This window comes from Rhynchophorus ferrugineus, unplaced genomic scaffold, assembly GCF_030347505.1.
Source record: "Rhynchophorus ferrugineus isolate W39M unplaced genomic scaffold, kcgeb_rfMv2 rfM1, whole genome shotgun sequence".
NCBI classification, from domain to species: domain Eukaryota; kingdom Metazoa; phylum Arthropoda; class Insecta; order Coleoptera; family Curculionidae; genus Rhynchophorus; species Rhynchophorus ferrugineus.
The window spans coordinates 20,328,811-20,350,715 of NW_027472580.1; positions in this window are offsets into that span (position 1 = coordinate 20,328,811).

The window sequence follows — 21,905 nt, forward strand, 5'->3', positions numbered from 1 at the left end:
AATAGATTATTCTGCCGACAAATCGATAACAATTGGGGTAATGACAATAATTTGTAAATTGCAAAGGCGTTAAAATGCAGTGGTGAATCTACTGCATTATGTTGTGCTGGAGGCAAAGTAAAATTGCCACAATTTGTCCCACCACCAGATCCTTTACGCTCTTTGGTTTCTGGGATTGGAAATGATTCTAAGCACTTCTTGGCCAACATTCAGAAATATAATAGCTGTTTCTGTAACATTTTATCTTATTTACTATGTATCTTCACATCTTTGTTACTTATTGAGGCACAATAAAGTATTACAAACATTTCTTTATAATATTCAAGTTTGTATTAAAATATATATATCAAAAATAATTATTGAACAAATCTTTAAAAAATACAGATACAAGGAAAAATTTATCACTTATCACTGGGGGCGCTGTTACCACTACCAAATGCAGATCATCAATTTTTACAAATTTATTTTATGTGCAATTCAGATGCAAATCAGAACCATTGCCCAAAAATTGCAAATGTTTCTTCAACAGAACAACAATTTAGTAAACATGTTCAAAATAGTATTGGATCGGATGCCATCTGATGCCATAATATTGTCATTCGAGATGAACGAGCACCTGCCGGTGAACACACAAGGAGGTTTAATTCACCGACCGTTGACGAAGTGGCTGTTGTCATTGTGGGAGAAATTTATAATCTAGAGATATTATGCTTCATCGTCGGAGTAATGATTTAAAACGTGTACCTGAAACACACAGGACTTACGATGGGTATCCATCATTTCCCGTTATGGTTTCAGCAATCAGGTCTCTTGGGTATCGCTTGGAGCACCCGTCAACCATACAGGGTGAATTGTAGTTAAAAACTGCGCAAGGTGCTTGTATTATGTGTTTGGTAACTACTGCATGCAATTTTGGGTCAACTGTTTCATCATGAATTTCAGCTGAAGTTATGGAATCAATCTCATCTGGCCATCACCTGACACCAAAATCATGACCCCACCAAAAATATTTTGGTTATCACGAAGATCTTTCAACGTTCTGTCCAGTGCCTCCAGTGACCTCTTATGGGCCATTGTGCATTCATCGATACCTCAATGGTGATTTACTTCACCTTCACGAATCATGAGTCTGTATGAATAGAAATTCATAGAACTAACTTTTTTGTTGTTTTCAGTACCTGCAATCAAAAATGATAAATAAGCTTTTAATTGATTAACAAACTGTATCATAACTGTGTACCAAATATATTTCTAATCTTATATCGAAAACATTGTGAAAACAAGTTTTAGTAACATATGATTTTTAAATTAGTTCTTTTACTCTATCATGAGGGAAATATTATTTTTATGTGTTGGAATAAAAATAACAATTCTAATTTCAGATCGAAAAAATAGAGCGGAACACGGATGTGTTTCGTAACGTATTAATTTTCGTTTTAGTATTCGATGTTACGAATTACTGCACCGAGCCGTGACCAATTCAATTTATGAAATTTCATAAATTCGAGTCGGAACTACGACGGAACTACAAAACGATCCCATGGTTGAAATTTATCGAATCGATACTTACGGAAAAATTTCATCAGTGCCAATTGGGATAAATTAAACGGGAGTAACGGATAATTGGACGTAGTTTTTTTTTCAATATGAATGCATATTATCCGAGGACAATTAGAGAATTGTTTTGTTGTCGTTAGTTACATGTAATTAAATTCCGTTTTTTATTAGTAACTAATTTTGTGTACTATGTTTTAATATTATTTATTACAATATTGTATTTTTATAAATTAATTTAAATATCATTGTTTACTCTCATATCTAAAATTGTTTTTTCTTCACTTAAAAACAATTTTACGTCTTTTATTTTTAAATCTGTTTGTATATTATTATATAATAAAAGATCGGCCAGAATTTGTTTGCAAATTCTTATCTTTATCCATATAGTCCGGTCAATAAAATAGTTAATGCACGTAATATAAAATAATGATGTCAGCATGTCGTAGTGTTTCCGTATCAACTTAACATTTTGGTTTACAACGTGACCATTTTATAACCTCAATTTACTGCAGTTATTTGGCAACATGGTCCACTAGTACCAATCCTAATTGATTTTGCATCTGACAGCTTGATAAAATGAAAAGGAAACATCCGCTCCTGGTTTAAAACAAATTTTACATTTTTATAAACTACAATTAGCTATAATGATATATATTTCAAGTCACCTAGGCAGTGCATAGACTTTTTTGTTGGACGTTTTGTTAATTATTCTCTGAGTGTATATGTCACTGAACTCCTAAACCACTGGATCGATTTTAACGAATTTTTGTGTGTGTATCTCGGGATACAAGACTCGAAAACTTTACCAAAGTGGATCGTGATTGGTTTAAAGAAAGCATGAGCATTGAAGTTGACATCGCTTATTAATTAAAATTATTAAATGAAACTAAATTAATCAAACTTTAATATTATTTATAGGTATTTATTCTCAAAATAGTCTTACTTTCTTTTATTTCAGTTTTTCATTATTGTAATATTCAACATTGACATAAAATAGATCGTTTTTAAGGTCACCATTTGCTGACAAAATATTCCAACGAGAATGTTTAGAGACTGAGAATATAATAAATTTTATTGAACCTTCACGTCTACAACAACACTCGTATTATTTATTTACGTTTAACTTTGAGTTCCCCTGCATAGTGTACTGGGACCACACTTGTATCTGTACACTGCTGATATCCCAACAATAAGTAAAACAGTACTTGGAACATTTGCAGACTATGTAGTTATCGTGAAAGATATATCTATGCCAGGATACATTAAAAATCATCGTGGTCCGGTAGATTGACCATGCTTTCTCAATATTGCTTGGGACGACATGAGTAAGGCTATGTCTTATCTATAACCAATCTTCTGATATTGGCATAGTGTTAGTCTTCGAGGCGTATAATATACTCTGTATTAGAGATTAAAATAAAGAGTAGTGTTCATAAGTTTTAGATTAAGCTATATATATCATACATATGTATATATAGTAAAACTGACTTTAAAAAAACAGTAGGAACATGACATTAATTTACGAAACATTTTAGAGGAGGTAAAAAGAAAAATACAGCATAATACTAAATTTTTATATTATATTCATTTATATATTTTAAAATTTAATATTAATTTTAAATTATAAATTAGAGGATATAAAACAATAAACTTTAAGTATGCCATTTATAAGTATGCTATTTACTAAATTACCACATATTTGAATATATAATACTACAAATGTATTCTGCACAATGTATGCACTTCTGCAAAGCCTAATAACGATAATAATCATATCAATAGTTTTATGGTAAATACTACCGTGGTGATAACTCTTTATGCAGTGGTATATAAGCTTCTTGACTTTTTTTTTGACGTTTTCTAAGAGATTCTTCAAGCAATATTTTTTTTCTTTAGTCGTCCTGTGGCTCCTAACTTTCAAAGCCTCACAAATTCTTGAAATATAGATTAGATTGTTTTAACGTCTATGTTATGTATCCGACAGAGATGCTGCCGAAATCAGTATGTATGGATACTAAAATCATTAAATTGGAGACACAGAGAAGGCTGATCCTTCTTGTTATCGGCTTTAGTTGTGCAGCAAGCTCATGATGAAATCTTTCTTTCTCTTGCTACTAAGTATGTCATATTACAAAGTTGATATATTAATTTTCTTTCACTGCAAAATGTAAGTCATTTAATTATTTTATCCTATTTGTAATAACTAAAACTAAACCTACCTTTGACTCTCCATATTTGTAATCCTGTTAAAACGCTGAAATGTTAAACTAAAAGGCCTTCTTTTTAAGTAAAATGGAACACCTCAATATCATTTTAAAAATGCCATATCAAACGCTTTAATAGTTAAACAAATAAATGTCCAACGTTTAACCAAATCAATGCGGTACATCGCCTTTTCTTTTGGGAAACGCTTGGCTTGCAATACCATGCAGTGTTGTCAAATATAAGGGCAAGACTATATGTTGTACTAAATATTTAAAAAACGTATCTACCCTTTTTTTTCAAAATAAAATATAAAAATTAATGTCAGAAAGTCTTCTTAAATATATTATTTTTGTAAAATAAAATACATCCATAAAGCAAATAGCCTAGCTGTAAATTTGGCAACATCGACTTTTAGCATTTCGGCTTGCGGCGAGTAGATTTAGGCGCCGACGAATATACGAATAGTTCCGAAAGCAGCTGAATCTCCAGACCACAATGATTTTTAATGTATACTACCTATGCCTAAGGTTGTAGAAACAGTTCTAGTGGCAGTCAACAAGATTTACAAATGGACTGTAGACTGGAAAATAGTTTCATAGCTCCAAATTTGTTCATGCCAATTTTGCTTTATGGTAAAACCACAAAAACCTAATTATATCATTTGACAGATGCTCGATTTATCAAGCGGAATGATCTAAATACCTCGGCATCCATCTCGATGGTACGCTAAATTTGACTACGTTAAACAAAAGCAGAGCAGATCAGACTCAAAATCCAACGACTGTACTGATTAGTCGGAAGATACTTTAAACTTGACCTAAAATCAAAGAGATTGGTTTATCAATCAGCTATAGTCAATCAAGTCAATTTGGACCTAAAGGGTGCATAACATCAAACTAGTAATTCAACGCATATCAGAACAAAGTTGTACCATTAATTACAAATACTTGTTTTATTTTAATTTTTGGAAATATATACTGATGCATTAATTCCGTACTTGCCTTGGTTGTGTATTTGGTAGCCTTGGTTGTTGTGTAATGGAAGTACAACAGAACAGTAATAATAATTTAATTTATAAATTAAGACTATTAAGTATATCTAATGTTCTTACGTCATTGTAATTAATGAAACAATCATAAACAAATAATATCTACCTTAAATACTGCAAAAATTACGTTACAACAAATTTCCTTAAGTCGGCTTGGTAGCCGCAGTGGTAATTATTTTATTTGATTAATACCAAGTCGTTTATAGATCGGAACAAGAGAGCTGTTAAGTGTTAAGTTTTAACGTAACGTCTCTTTAGGAAACGACAGTAAAAAACCTATACATCCATGCCTATACATGTTTCTACTGGCTAGAACTGCACTTGTTCTAATCTATCCTGATAGTGTTCACCACTACGCGTCCTTTTCTATATATACGCCTTGTTGTTTACCACAGTTGTGGTTAGAAGTCACTGTTAGGTTAATTTTGTATTTACATTTTGTTAAGATAATATAATTAATTCATATGTAAAATTAGCGGCAGATAATACGATAATACAATGTATTAAATATAAATACACTAAGAAGGAATGCTAGGGTGTTAGTTGAAAAATTATTAGATTATAGAGTCTAGCGTATACGATAAAGAATACACTGTGCAAGTATGTGCATTTGGTATATATGTATGAGAAGATAATGGCCACTAATTCTTTGAAGATAATGTAGTTTGTGCTCGAGAAGAGAAGACACTGATTAAATTGCAAGACAAAAAATTAGAAAAATCATACCAAAAAAACACACAGTGGGATGCAAATAAGGAAAATGGCATCTATAACAGAATACACAATAGATCTACAGATTCGAAATCAGTCAATTAAGAATCTCAAATCGAAATTGCTAATAACATAGAGATGGTGCTTAAGAGATTTTAACAAAAAAGCAATTCGAAAAGAAAATTAATTTAAAATGTAAAAGTTATTTTCATCCAAACCTTTTTTTAATATTTTATTTATATGGTTTGTGTGTATGTCTCTAAATGTGTATTGCTTATATTTCTTTTATTTTATTTATTTATTTTACTCCATTTATTGCAATAAAATGATGATGTAATATTTCGACACTATCTGCTCCGAGGAGTTATATAAACCAGAAGAAATAATAAATCACAAAGCTACAAATCCTATGTTATCAATTTATTCTGACCTCTTTCTATCAAGTACACCTTACGTTTACACTATGCTAAAAATTCATGACACTTCGTTTAAACATTTAGCTTTTTTCTTCTTTTAAAATATCTGTAAAATCAGAAAGAAATTTGTTAAATGATGTTAATCGACAATATTTCGACTTATATATTTTAATATTTTAATATTTCGACATAATTTCGACCGAGGAGTTATGTAAACAAAAAGAATTAATAAATTACAAAGCTTCATATACTATGTTATCAAATTATTCCAACCACTTTCTATCAAGTACACCATACGTTTACACTATGCTAAAAATTCATGACACTTCGTTTAAACATTTAGCTTTTTTCTTCTTTTAAAATATCTGTAAAATCAGAAAGAAATTTGTTAAATGATGTTAATCGACAATATTTCGACTTATATATTTTAATATTTTAATATTTCGACATAATTTCGACCGAGGAGTTATGTAAACAAAAAGAATTAATAAATTACAAAGCTTCATATACTATGTTATCAAATTATTCCAACCACTTTCTATCAAGTACACCATACGTTTACACTATGTTAAAAATTCATGACACTTCGTTTAAACATTTAGCTTTTTTCTTCTTTTAAAATATCTGTAAAATCAGAAAGAAATTTGTTAAATGATGTTAATCGACATAATTTCGACCGAGGAGTTATGTAAACAAAAAGAATTAATAAATTACAAAGCTTCATATACTATGTTATCAAATTATTCCAACCACTTTCTATCAAGTACACCATACGTTTACACTATGCTAAAAATTCATGACACTTCGTTTAAACATTTAGCTTTTTTCTTCTTTTAAAATATCTGTAAAATCAGAAAGAAATTTGTTAAATGATGTTAATCGACAATATTTCGACTTATATATTTTAATATTTTAATATTTCGACATAATTTCGACCGAGGAGTTATGTAAACAAAAAGAATTAATAAATTACAAAGCTTCATATACTATGTTATCAAATTATTCCAACCACTTTCTATCAAGTACACCATACGTTTACACTATACTAAAAATTCATGACACTTCGTTTAAACATTTAGCTTTTTTCTTCTTTTAAAATATCTGTAAAATCAGAAAGAAATTTGTTAAATGATGTTAATCGACATAATTTCGACCGAGGAGTTATGTAAACAAAAAGAATTAATAAATTACAAAGCTTCATATACTATGTTATCAAATTATTCCAACCACTTTCTATCAAGTACACCATACGTTTACACTATGCTAAAAATTCATGACACTTCGTTTAAACATTTAGCTTTTTTCTTCTTTTAAAATATCTGTAAAATCAGAAAGAAATTTGTTAAATGATGTTAATCGACATAATTTCGACCGAGGAGTTATGTAAACAAAAAGAATTAATAAATTACAAAGCTTCATATACTATGTTATCAAATTATTCCAACCACTTTCTATCAAGTACACCATACGTTTACACTATGCTAAAAATTCAAGACACTTCGTTTAAACATTTAGCTTTTTTCTTCTTTTAAAATATCTGTAAAATCAGAAAGAAATTTGTTAAATGATGTTAATCGACATAATTTCGACCGAGGAGTTATGTAAACAAAAAGAATTAATAAATTACAAAGCTTCATATACTATGTTATCAATTTATTCCAACCACTTTCTATCAAGTACACCTTACGTTTACACTATGCTAAAAATTCATGACACTTCGTTTAAACATTTAGCTTTTTTCTTCTTTTAAAATATCTGTAAAATCAGAAAGAAATTTGTTAAATGATGTTAATCGACATAATTTCGACCGAGGAGTTATGTAAACAAAAAGAATTAATAAATTACAAAGCTTCATATACTATGTTATCAAATTATTCCAACCACTTTCTATCAAGTACACCATACGTTTACACTATGCTAAAAATTCAAGACACTTCGTTTAAACATTTAGCTTTTTTCTTCTTTTAAAATATCTGTAAAATCAGAAAGAAATTTGTTAAATGATGTTAATCGACAATATTTCGACTTATATATTTTAATATTTTAATATTGCGACATAATTTCGACCGAGGAGTTATGTAAACAAAAAGAATTAATAAATTACAAAGCTTCATATACTATGTTATCAATTTATTCCAACCACTTTCTATCAAGTACACCTTACGTTTACACTATGCTAAAAATTCATGACACTTCGTTTAAACATTTAGCTTTTTTCTTCTTTTAAAATATCTGTAAAATCAGAAAGAAATTTGTTAAATGATGTTAATCGACAATATTTCGACTTATATATTTTAATATTTTAATATTTCGACATAATTTCGACTGAGGAGTTATGTAAACAAAAAGAATTAATAAATTACAAAGCTTCATATACTATGTTATCAAATTATTCCAACCACTTTCTATCAAGTACACCATACCTTTACACTATGCTAAAAATTCAAGACACTTCGTTTAAACATTTAGCTTTTTTCTTCTTTTAAAATATCTGTAAAATCAGAAAGAAATTTGTTAAATGATGTTAATCGACAATATTTCGACTTATATATTTTAATATTTTAATATTTCGACATAATTTCGACTGAGGAGTTATGTAAACAAAAAGAATTAATAAATTACAAAGCTTCATATACTATGTTATCAAATTATTCCAACCACTTTCTATCAAGTACACCATACGTTTACACTATGCTAAAAATTCAAGACACTTCGTTTAAACATTTAGCTTTTTTCTTCTTTTAAAATATCTGTAAAATCAGAAAGAAATTTGTTAAATGATGTTAATCGACCATATTTCGACTTATATATTTTAATATTTTAATATTTCGACATAATTTCGACTGAGCAGTTATGTAAACAAAAAGAATTAATAAATTACAAAGCTTCATATACTATGTTATCAAATTATTCCAACCACTTTCTATCAAGTACACCATACGTTTACACTATGGTAAAAATTCAAGACACTTCGTTTAAACATTTAGCTTTTTTCTTCTTTTAAAATATCTGTAAAATCAGAAAGAAATTTGTTAAATGATGTTAATCGACCATATTTCGACTTATATATTTTAATATTTTAATATTTCGACATAATTTCGACTGAGCAGTTATGTAAACAAAAAGAATTAATAAATTACAAAGCTTCATATACTATGTTATCAATTTATTTCAACCACTTTCTATCAAGTACACCTTACGTTTACACTATGCTAAAAATTCATGACAATTCGTTTAAACATTTAGCTTTTTTCTTCTTTTAAAATATCTGTAAAATCAGAAAGAAATTTGTTAAATGATGTTAATCGACCATATTTCGACTTATATATTTTAATATTTTAATATTTCGACATAATTTCGACTGAGCAGTTATGTAAACAAAAAGAATTAATAAATTACAAAGCTTCATATACTATGTTATCAATTTATTTCAACCACTTTCTATCAAGTACACCTTACGTTTACACTATGCTAAAAATTCATGACAATTCGTTTAAACATTTAGCTTTTTTCTTCTTTTAAAATATCTGTAAAATCAGAAAGAAATTTGTTAAATGATGTTAATCGACCATATTTCGACTTATATATTTTAATATTTTAATATTTCGACATAATTTCGACTGAGCAGTTATGTAAACAAAAAGAATTAATAAATTACAAAGCTTCATATACTATGTTATCAAATTATTCCAACCACTTTCTATCAAGTACACCATACGTTTACACTATGCTAAAAATTCAAGACACTTCGTTTAAACATTTAGCTTTTTTCTTCTTTTAAAATATCTGTAAAATCAGAAAGAAATTTGTTAAATGATGTTAATCGACCATATTTCGACTTATATATTTTAATATTTTAATATTTCGACATAATTTCGACCGAGGAGTTATGTAAACAAAAAGAATTAATAAATTACAAAGCTTCATATACTATGTTATCAAATTATTCCAACCACTTTCTATCAAGTACACCATACGTTTACACTATGCTAAAAATTCAAGACACTTCGTTTAAACATTTAGCTTTTTTCTTCTTTTAAAATATCTGTAAAATCAGAAAGAAATTTGTTAAATGATGTTAATCGACCATATTTCGACTTATATATTTTAATATTTTAATATTTCGACATAATTTCGACTGAGCAGTTATGTAAACAAAAAGAATTAATAAATTACAAAGCTTCATATACTATGTTATCAAATTATTCCAACCACTTTCTATCAAGTACACCATACGTTTACACTATGCTAAAAATTCAAGACACTTCGTTTAAACATTTAGCTTTTTTCTTCTTTTAAAATATCTGTAAAATCAGAAAGAAATTTGTTAAATGATGTTAATCGACCATATTTCGACTTATATATTTTAATATTTTAATATTTCGACATAATTTCGACCGAGGAGTTATGTAAACAAAAAGAATTAATAAATTACAAAGCTTCATATACTATGTTATCAAATTATTCCAACCACTTTCTATCAAGTACACCATACGTTTACACTATGCTAAAAATTCAAGGCACTTCGTTTAAACATTTAGCTTTTTTCTTCTTTTAAAATATCTGTAAAATCAGAAAGAAATTTGTTAAATGATGTTAATCGACCATATTTCGACTTATATATTTTAATATTTTAATATTTCGACATAATTTCGACTGAGCAGTTATGTAAACAAAAAGAATTAATAAATTACAAAGCTTCATATACTATGTTATCAATTTATTTCAACCACTTTCTATCAAGTACACCTTACGTTTACACTATGCTAAAAATTCAAGACACTTCGTTTAAACATTTAGCTTTTTTCTTCTTTTAAAATATCTGTAAAATCAGAAAGAAATTTGTTAAATGATGTTAATCGACCATATTTCGACTTATATATTTTAATATTTTAATATTTCGACATAATTTCGACTGAGCAGTTATGTAAACAAAAAGAATTAATAAATTACAAAGCTTCATATACTATGTTATCAAATTATTCCAACCACTTTCTATCAAGTACACCATACGTTTACACTATGCTAAAAATTCAAGACACTTCGTTTAAACATTTAGCTTTTTTCTTCTTTTAAAATATCTGTAAAATCAGAAAGAAATTTGTTAAATGATGTTAATCGACCATATTTCGACTTATATATTTTAATATTTTAATATTTCGACATAATTTCGACTGAGCAGTTATGTAAACAAAAAGAATTAATAAATTACAAAGCTTCATATACTATGTTATCAAATTATTCCAACCACTTTCTATCAAGTACACCATACGTTTACACTATGCTAAAAATTCAAGACACTTCGTTTAAACATTTAGCTTTTTTCTTCTTTTAAAATATCTGTAAAATCAGAAAGAAATTTGTTAAATGATGTTAATCGACCATATTTCGACTTATATATTTTAATATTTTAATATTTCGACATAATTTCGACTGAGCAGTTATGTAAACAAAAAGAATTAATAAATTACAAAGCTTCATATACTATGTTATCAATTTATTTCAACCACTTTCTATCAAGTACACCTTACGTTTACACTATGCTAAAAATTCATGACAATTCGTTTAAACATTTAGCTTTTTTCTTCTTTTAAAATATCTGTAAAATCAGAAAGAAATTTGTTAAATGATGTTAATCGACATAATTTCGACTGAGCAGTTATGTAAACAAAAAGAATTAATAAATTACAAAGCTTCATATACTATGTTATCAATTTATTTCAACCACTTTCTATCAAGTACACCTTACGTTTACACTATGCTAAAAATTCATGACAATTCGTTTAAACATTTAGCTTTTTTCTTCTTTTAAAATATCTGTAAAATCAGAAAGAAATTTGTTAAATGATGTTAATCGACCATATTTCGACTTATATATTTTAATATTTTAATATTTCGACATAATTTCGACTGAGCAGTTATGTAAACAAAAAGAATTAATAAATTACAAAGCTTTTTTTTTTTTTTTTTGTTCTGGCCTAAAAACCAGGCGGTGGAATGCATGACGCATACCTGGTCGCGGAGACTTGCCCTGGAGTGACAAGTTGGACCGGGTTATGTGGGACTGCCTCTGGGCTTACCAATACACTAAACCGAAACCGCCTCACAGTTGACCCCTGTGGATCACTACTGCTACTGCATTAAATTTGGGGATATGGCACCCGCTGATCGGGCAGCCGTTATTGGGCACGAGAGCCCGGCGATTCTATTGATTCGCGAACCTGAGTTAACACACAACTGGGTACTGTTGTATGGGGGCAAAAGTTATGACTGTAGCGACGGATGAGGTCGTTTCAGCCTGGAAAAGGGGGAGAGCTTAGCGGTGACGCGGTGCTAAGCTCCCAGCATGTCGACCAGCTCGCGAACAAGCGCGTTTTCAGAAGAACTTGAGCTGAGTTGTTGTTTGTGGAATGATTGAGATATGAAGTGCTTGATTTCTGGAGTGTCAGTTTCCCTATGGATTTGATTATTTCTGACAAACCATGGAGCGTTTAATATTCTCCTGAGGAGCTTATTTTGGAAAACTTGAAGCCGTTTGACCTGGTTGGGTGTAACAAACTTGAAGTAGACATTAGATCCGTAGAGGAGTACGGACCGAATTAACATCTTGTAAAATAAGCATTTGATGGAGATGGGAAGCCTGCTAGAAGGGCAGATCAGAGGAGATAGCAGGTTTGCTATCCCCGAACCTTTTTGGATTGCTTTCTGGATTTGGGAATGCCAACCGAACCGCCGGTCGAAGTGAAGACCTAGGTACGTGACGTTATCCAGCCATGGAATTATTGCGGTGTCGATCTTAAGTTGCGAGACGCGCAGTGCGTAACGCTTCTTGTGGAAAATGATGGCCTGGGTTTTCAGGGGGTTGATTTGCAACCTCCAGAATTTGAACCACTTGACCGCATGATCGAGCTGCTTCTGTAAACGCTCATGAATTGTAACTTCGAACCTGGCGGCCGTGAAGAAAGCAGTGTCGTCAGCGTAAAAGGCGACGTCAATATGCTCTTTTCTCGGCATATCTGAAATAAAGAGATTAAATAAGGCTGGGGCCAGCGGGGAACCTTGAGGTACGCCAGCATCGATTTGTTTACGACTGGAAAGTGACGCCCTGATCTTGACCTGGAAAGATCTGTCCGAGAGATAGGACTTGATGAGAGCGGTTAGGTCTTCTGGGAGGCCTAACCGCACGCACTTTGCGAACAATCCGTCGTGCCAGACCTTGTCGAAGGCTTTGGTTAGGTCCAGAAGAACTGCTCCAAGCTTTTTACGTTGGTCAAGAGCATGATGGATGTGTGCAGCCAGACGGGAAGCTTGATGGACGGATGAGTGGTGAGCGCGAAAGCCGAATTGTTCATCTGGAATGATGTTGTTTTCCTTTGTGAAAGAGTTGAGAGCGTAGAGTATTGCCCTCTCGGCAAGCTTCGAAATGGCGCTGAGAAGGCTGATAGGTCTGTAATCAGATGGAGATGATTTTGCTCCTTTCTTGGGTATAACCGCTATATGTGCGTGTTTCCAAGACGCCGGGAAGTGTTGCAGTCTCATGATGGAGTTAATAATGTTTGCCAGTTCTGCGAGTTGCTTATGCGGGAGCTTTTTTAACTGGGTAATCGATATTCCATCGAAACCTGGAGATTTTTTGGTTTGAAGTTTGCCGATCATAGTCTGTAGAGACTTTGGAGATACAAAATGGTTGAGAAGAAAGGCGGGGGTTACTGGTCTTTTGACGGAGTTGGATTCGTTGATGACAGTGTCAATGTCTTTAGTTTTAGTGTTCTGTGCGGGTGGGAGGCATTTCATTTGAGCTTCGTAGGTCTCTGCAAGGAGCTCGACTTTTTCTTGGTCAGTGACTGCAAAATTTCCTGTAATCGCTGACTTCAGGGGAGGGATGACATTGTGCGTCTTCCCCACGAGGCATTTGGAGACACGCCAGAAGGAAGGGGGGCCATCCAGCCTTTGGTCCGCGAGAAATGAGTTCCATTTCATTGCTCGCCAAGTCGAGACGGCCGCCCTTACCCTCTTGCATGCTCTGTTCGCCTCCCTTTTGTCTGCAGCATCAAGGGTGAATCGAGCTAATCTGCATAAACCGTTTTTGATGCGAATTTCACGTTTAAGAGAAGCGGGAAGATTGTTTTTCCACGGCTGGGGTTGTGATGAAATTTTGACTGTGGAAGATTCGTGAGCAGACTGAATATCGCGAGTTAGCTTGAGTACGGCTTCCTCGAGGTGTTCTGGTGTGTTAATTTTCGGAATTGGATCGGATTTCAGGAGAAGAGATTGGTAGTTTTTCCAGTCGGTTTTTTTCCTGAATCTTGTTAGTGGGACTTGAGTGGTGGCGCAGTTTCCGAGTTTGAGAAGGATCGGACGATGATCAGAGTCTAGTTCGTCAAGGACTCGAACTTCGGAATCGCGATTTACGTCTTGAAGAATAAAGAAATCAAGGATTCTTGCTGCGCCTTGAGAGACTGTACTAGGGTGATGGGTGGGTTCATCTGGCAAGGCAAGACCGTAGCCCAGATCTGCACTTAGAGCTACGATGGCGTTACCTGCGGGATTCGCTCTGGAACACCCCCAGGTGGGGTGGTGGGCGTTGAAGTCGCCACCTATTATTTTCGGAAATTTTCCTTCGACGAGTGATCGGTATTCGGCATAGTTGAATGCAGAAGATTTCCTGTACAGGGATGTAATCACGAAGGGACGTTCTTGGATATCGATTTTAATGGAGGTTGTTTCGAAGTTGTTTACTGATAACGATGGAAGGAGCTCGTGTTTGACTCCTTTTCTGACGAGAATGGCGGTTCCACCGCCTCGACCCGGAGTTCTATCGTTTCTGTAGACAAAAAAGTGTTCGAAAGAGAGACGATGCGAAGGTTTCAGGAAAGTTTCCTGGATGAGCACGATGTCGACGTCATAGAATGTTATGACGTCCTCCAATTCCGCTTGCTTTCCGCGTAAGCTATTTGCATTCCATGTCATCAGTATAAGAGATTTCGGAACAGCCATTTCGAAGAGTTAAAGGCTGCTGAAAGTTATAGAGACAGGTAAGTGTTGCCGCTTAGGCGGCGACATTTGGAAAAAGACGAGCAAGTTGGTGAGCCAGGGCGATCACTTGTAGGAAAGCCTGCGGGTCAGTAAACGCCTGCATTGTGGAGTTAAGGTCCGGTGTATTGGTTGGAGCAGGAGTTTGAGTTGGAGCAGGCTGGGTAGCGCTGGCTAATTTTTGGGCTAGCTTTCTGCCACCTTGGTTACTCCATGCAGAACCTTGTGGAGGTCTGGTTTCGGTCGGAATTTTTGGTTTTCTTGGAGCAGGACGGCAGGTGCAACCGCTGAAGTTTGCGGTATGAGTTTCACCGCAGTTGCTGCACTTTGGAGGTGCTTCTGGGATTTTGGTACAGGATCTAGTGTCGTGATGCCCGGCACATTTGACGCACCGTGGGGGGGCTCGGCAATATGAGCTGGAGTGCCCGAAAAGCTGGCAGTTGAAGCACTGCACTGGCTGGCCGTTTCCTCTCTGGACCTCGACCTTCACTGTGATGACGCCGAGTTTGGTCATATATATGATCTGTCGCTCTTCGCGAGGGACAACTACCTGAACAATTGGTAGTTCTGTCCCGGATTTTAATTTCCATCTTTGCACAAATTTGGGATGGAAGCCTTGATCAAAGAGAAGTTCACGTACTTCGTCAATGCAGAGTGATTCTGGGATGTTTTTTATTATTACCCGGAATGCTCTCTCCTCCGGATGACAGAAGGAATGGTAAGGGTAATTCCTTTCCTCGAGCAGGGTAGTAAGTTTACGGTAATTGTCGCTTGTGGCGACGAATAAGAAAATGCCGTCCTTTTTATTTCGGGTTATAATGTCTATTGATTGTGCCTTAGTAATTCTAATGAGCTCCATGAACCTCTTCTTATCACGGAGCACTATAGGCGGAATTTTTTCCTTTGGGGGACTTTGAGAAACAGTCGCCGAAACGGTTGGCACTGTTTTTTCTGTGGAGGTTAAGACTTGTTTAGTGACCTGGCTACTTACCTGCGCAGGCTGGTCTTGGGTTGGTCTTGTGGTAACTTGTTTCGGTACTGGCTGTGGGGCCGTCTTGGTGGTCGGCTTGTTTTGTACTGGTCTGGTGGCAAATTTTGTAATCGAAGGCTGTACGTTAGCCTTGGCTTTCGATTGGGTAGATTTAGTGGCTGGCTTGGCTACCGGATTGGGTTGTGATTTGGGAGCCTGTTTTCCCTTGTTGCCGGCCTTCGGCAGCTGGCTTTCCTGAGGTGGAGTGACGGGCCCTCTTTTCCTTTTTCCCACCAAGGTGAAACCGTCTTCTGAGTCTTCAGTTTGGTCTAAGTGTTGTGTCGGTTTAGCTGGTGTCTGGGACTGAATTTCTATGGCAGCGGGAATCTTTACTTCCATGGCATCTCTTTGATGCTTCATGAATTGTGTTATCGTAGCTGTGAGAGTTTTTATTTCTTCCTTGAGCTCTTCGGAAGCCTTTTCGCTCTTTTCCAGCTTTTCCGTCTGTTTGTTCAGGGCGTCTGTTTGGGCTTTTGCGAACGTTTTAAGGTCAGCTATCTGCTTTCGCAGGTCTTCGTTCTGTTTTCTCAATTCCGTTATAAGCACTTCTCGGCTGTCTTCTGAAGATGGTCCATTTGAATTTGAAACACTGGGATTATGTTCAGGAGGCGACGTCGGCTCTGACGTACATGACGCCATTGCCTTGTCTGTAAAAACGCCTTTTCGGCGCTTACAGACGCTTTTTTTTTTTACGTAGGCACTGGTGAAACGTGATAACGGGTCGACCGTCTTAGGGAAAGTTTCGGGTAATTCTCGGAAGCGCAGGTAGGTTCGGCGGACCGGACACGACCGTTCTCTTCGAGAGCTAGCACGGAACTGTAAATTACAAAGCTTCATATACTATGTTATCAAATTATTCCAACCACTTTCTATCAAGTACACCATACGTTTACACTATGCTAAAAATTCAAGACACTTCGTTTAAACATTTAGCTTTTTTCTTCTTTTAAAATATCTGTAAAATCAGAAAGAAATTTGTTAAATGATGTTAATCGACCATATTTCGACTTATATATTTTAATATTTTAATATTTCGACATAATTTCGACTGAGCAGTTATGTAAACAAAAAGAATTAATAAATTACAAAGCTTCATATACTATGTTATCAAATTATTCCAACCACTTTCTATCAAGTACACCATACGTTTACACTATGCTAAAAATTCAAGACACTTCGTTTAAACATTTAGCTTTTTTCTTCTTTTAAAATATCTGTAAAATCAGAAAGAAATTTGTTAAATGATGTTAATCGACCATATTTCGACTAATATATTTTAATATTTTAATATTTCGACATAATTTCGACTGAGCAGTTATGTAAACAAAAAGAATTAATAAATTACAAAGCTTCATATACTATGTTATCAAATTATTCCAACCACTTTCTATCAAGTACACCATACGTTTACACTATGCTAAAAATTCAAGACACTTCGTTTAAACATTTAGCTTTTTTCTTCTTTTAAAATATCTGTAAAATCAGAAAGAAATTTGTTAAATGATGTTAATCGACCATATTTCCACTAATATATTTTAATATTTTAATATTTCGACATAATTTCGACTGAGCAGTTATGTAAACAAAAAGAATTAATAAATTACAAAGCTTCATATACTATGTTATCAAATTATTCCAACCACTTTCTATCAAGTACACCATACGTTTACACTATGCTAAAAATTCAAGACACTTCGTTTAAACATTTAGCTTTTTTCTTCTTTTAAAATATCTGTAAAATCAGAAAGAAATTTGTTAAATGATGTTAATCGACCATATTTCGACTTATATATTTTAATATTTTAATATTTCGACATAATTTCGACTGAGCAGTTATGTAAACAAAAAGAATTAATAAATTACAAAGCTTCATATACTATGTTATCAAATTATTCCAACCACTTTCTATCAAGTACACCATACGTTTACACTATGCTAAAAATTCAAGACACTTCGTTTAAACATTTAGCTTTTTTCTTCTTTTAAAATATCTGTAAAATCAGAAAGAAATTTGTTAAATGATGTTAATCGACCATATTTCGACTAATATATTTTAATATTTTAATATTTCGACATAATTTCGACTGAGCAGTTATGTAAACAAAAAGAATTAATAAATTACAAAGCTTCATATACTATGTTATCAAATTATTCCAACCACTTTCTATCAAGTACACCATACGTTTACACTATGCTAAAAATTCAAGACACTTCGTTTAAACATTTAGCTTTTTTCTTCTTTTAAAATATCTGTAAAATCAGAAAGAAATTTGTTAAATGATGTTAATCGACCATATTTCCACTAATATATTTTAATATTTTAATATTTCGACATAATTTCGACTGAGCAGTTATGTAAACAAAAAGAATTAATAAATTACAAAGCTTCATATACTATGTTATCAAATTATTCCAACCACTTTCTATCAAGTACACCATACGTTTACACTATGCTAAAAATTCAAGACACTTCGTTTAAACATTTAGCTTTTTTCTTCTTTTAAAATATCTGTAAAATCAGAAAGAAATTTGTTAAATGATGTTAATCGACCATATTTCGACTTATATATTTTAATATTTTAATATTTCGACATAATTTCGACCGAGGAGTTATGTAAACAAAAAGAATTAATAAATTACAAAGCTTCATATACTATGTTATCAAATTATTCCAACCACTTTCTATCAAGTACACCATACGTTTACACTATGCTAAAAATTCAAGACACTTCGTTTAAACATTTAGCTTTTTTCTTCTTTTAAAATATCTGTAAAATCAGAAAGAAATTTGTTAAATGATGTTAATCGACCATATTTCGACTTATATATTTTAATATTTTAATATTTCGACATAATTTCGACCGAGGAGTTATGTAAACAAAAAGAATTAATAAATTACAAAGCTTCATATACTATGTTATCAAATTATTCCAACCACTTTCTATCAAGTACACCATACGTTTACACTATGCTAAAAATTCAAGACACTTCGTTTAAACATTTAGCTTTTTTCTTCTTTTAAAATATCTGTAAAATCAGAAAGAAATTTGTTAAATGATGTTAATCGACCATATTTCGACTTATATATTTTAATATTTTAATATTTCGACATAATTTCGACTGAGCAGTTATGTAAACAAAAAGAATTAATAAATTACAAAGCTTCATATACTATGTTATCAAATTATTCCAACCACTTTCTATCAAGTACACCATACGTTTACACTATGCTAAAAATTCAAGACACTTCGTTTAAACATTTAGCTTTTTTCTTCTTTTAAAATATCTGTAAAATCAGAAAGAAATTTGTTAAATGATGTTAATCGACCATATTTCGACTTATATATTTTAATATTTTAATATTTCGACATAATTTCGACCGAGGAGTTATGTAAACAAAAAGAATTAATAAATTACAAAGCTTCATATACTATGTTATCAAATTATTCCAACCACTTTCTATCAAGTACACCATACGTTTACACTATGCTAAAAATTCAAGACACTTCGTTTAAACATTTAGCTTTTTTCTTCTTTTAAAATATCTGTAAAATCAGAAAGAAATTTGTTAAATGATGTTAATCGACCATATTTCGACTTATATATTTTAATATTTTAATATTTCGACATAATTTCGACTGAGCAGTTATGTAAACAAAAAGAATTAATAAATTACAAAGCTTCATATACTATGTTATCAAATTATTCCAACCACTTTCTATCAAGTACACCATACGTTTACACTATGCTAAAAATTCAAGACACTTCGTTTAAACATTTAGCTTTTTTCTTCTTTTAAAATATCTGTAAAATCAGAAAGAAATTTGTTAAATGATGTTAATCGACCATATTTCCACTAATATATTTTAATATTTTAATATTTCGACATAATTTCGACTGAGCAGTTATGTAAACAAAAAGAATTAATAAATTACAAAGCTTCATATACTATGTTATCAAATTATTCCAACCACTTTCTATCAAGTACACCATACGTTTACACTATGCTAAAAATTCAAGACACTTCGTTTAAACATTTAGCTTTTTTCTTCTTTTAAAATATCTGTAAAATCAGAAAGAAATTTGTTAAATGATGTTAATCGACCATATTTCGACTAATATATTTTAATATTTTAATATTTCGACATAATTTCGACTGAGCAGTTATGTAAACAAAAAGAATTAATAAATTACAAAGCTTCATATACTATGTTATCAAATTATTCCAACCACTTTCTATCAAGTACACCATACGTTTACACTATGCTAAAAATTCAAGACACTTCGTTTAAACATTTAGCTTTTTTCTTCTTTTAAAATATCTGTAAAATCAGAAAGAAATTTGTTAAATGATGTTAATCGACCATATTTCGACTAATATATTTTAATATTTTAATATTTCGACATAATTTCGACTGAGCAGTTATGTAAACAAAAAGAATTAATAAATTACAAAGCTTCATATACTATGTTATCAAATTATTCCAACCACTTTCTATCAAGTACACCATACGTTTACACTATGCTAAAAATTCAAGACACTTCGTTTAAACATTTAGCTTTTTTCTTCTTTTAAAATATCTGTAAAATCAGAAAGAAATTTGTTAAATGATGTTAATCGACCATATTTCGACTTATATATTTTAATATTTTAATATTTCGACATAATTTCGACCGAGGAGTTATGTAAACAAAAAGAATTAATAAATTACAAAGCTTCATATACTATGTTATCAAATTATTCCAACCACTTTCTATCAAGTACACCATACGTTTACACTATGCTAAAAATTCAAGACACTTCGTTTAAACATTTAGCTTTTTTCTTCTTTTAAAATATCTGTAAAATCAGAAAGAAATTTGTTAAATGATGTTAATCGACCATATTTCGACTAATATATTTTAATATTTTAATATTTCGACATAATTTCGACTGAGCAGTTATGTAAACAAAAATAATTAATAAATTACAAAGCTTCATATACTATGTTATCAATTTATTTCAACCACTTTCTATCAAGTACACCTTACGTTTACACTATGCTAAAAATTCATGACAATTCGTTTAAACATTTAGCTTTTTTCTTCTTTTAAAATATCTGTAAAATCAGAAAGAAATTTGTTAAATGATGTTAATCGACAATATTGCGACTTAGATATTTTAATATTTTAATATTTCGACATAATTTCGACCGAGGAGTTATGTAAACAAAAAGAATTAATAAATTACAAAGCTTCATATACTATGTTATCAAATTATTCCAACCACTTTCTATCAAGTACACCATACGTTTACACTATGCTAAAAATTCAAGACACTTCGTTTAAACATTTAGCTTTTTTCTTCTTTTAAAATATCTGTAAAATCAGAAAGAAATTTGTTAAATGATGTTAATCGACATTACTTCGACTTATATATTTTAATATTTTAATATTTCGACATAATTTCGACCGAGGAGTTATGTAAACAAAAAGAATTAATAAATTACAAAGCTTCATATACTATGTTATCAAATTATTCCAACCACTTTCTATCAAGTACACCATACGTTTACACTATGCTAAAAATTCATGACACTTCGTTTAAACATTTAGCTTTTTTCTTCTTTTGAAATATCTGTAAAATTAGGAAGATATAAGTATAATAACAAATAGATAGAAAACGTATACTACAAACATGGTCATATTTCATTCCTACCTTTACTATAATGTTCAAATAAGTGGTTTCCATATTATTTGACATAAAATATATCCTATGTTCCATAACTCTCTACAAAATTAGTGTTTTAAAATGATAATATTTTATTAATAATTCATACCTTATACACTTATTTTCGCATTATCTGCCGCTAATTTAGCCTATGAAATAATTATGTTACCTGAACAAAATGAAGATATAAAATTA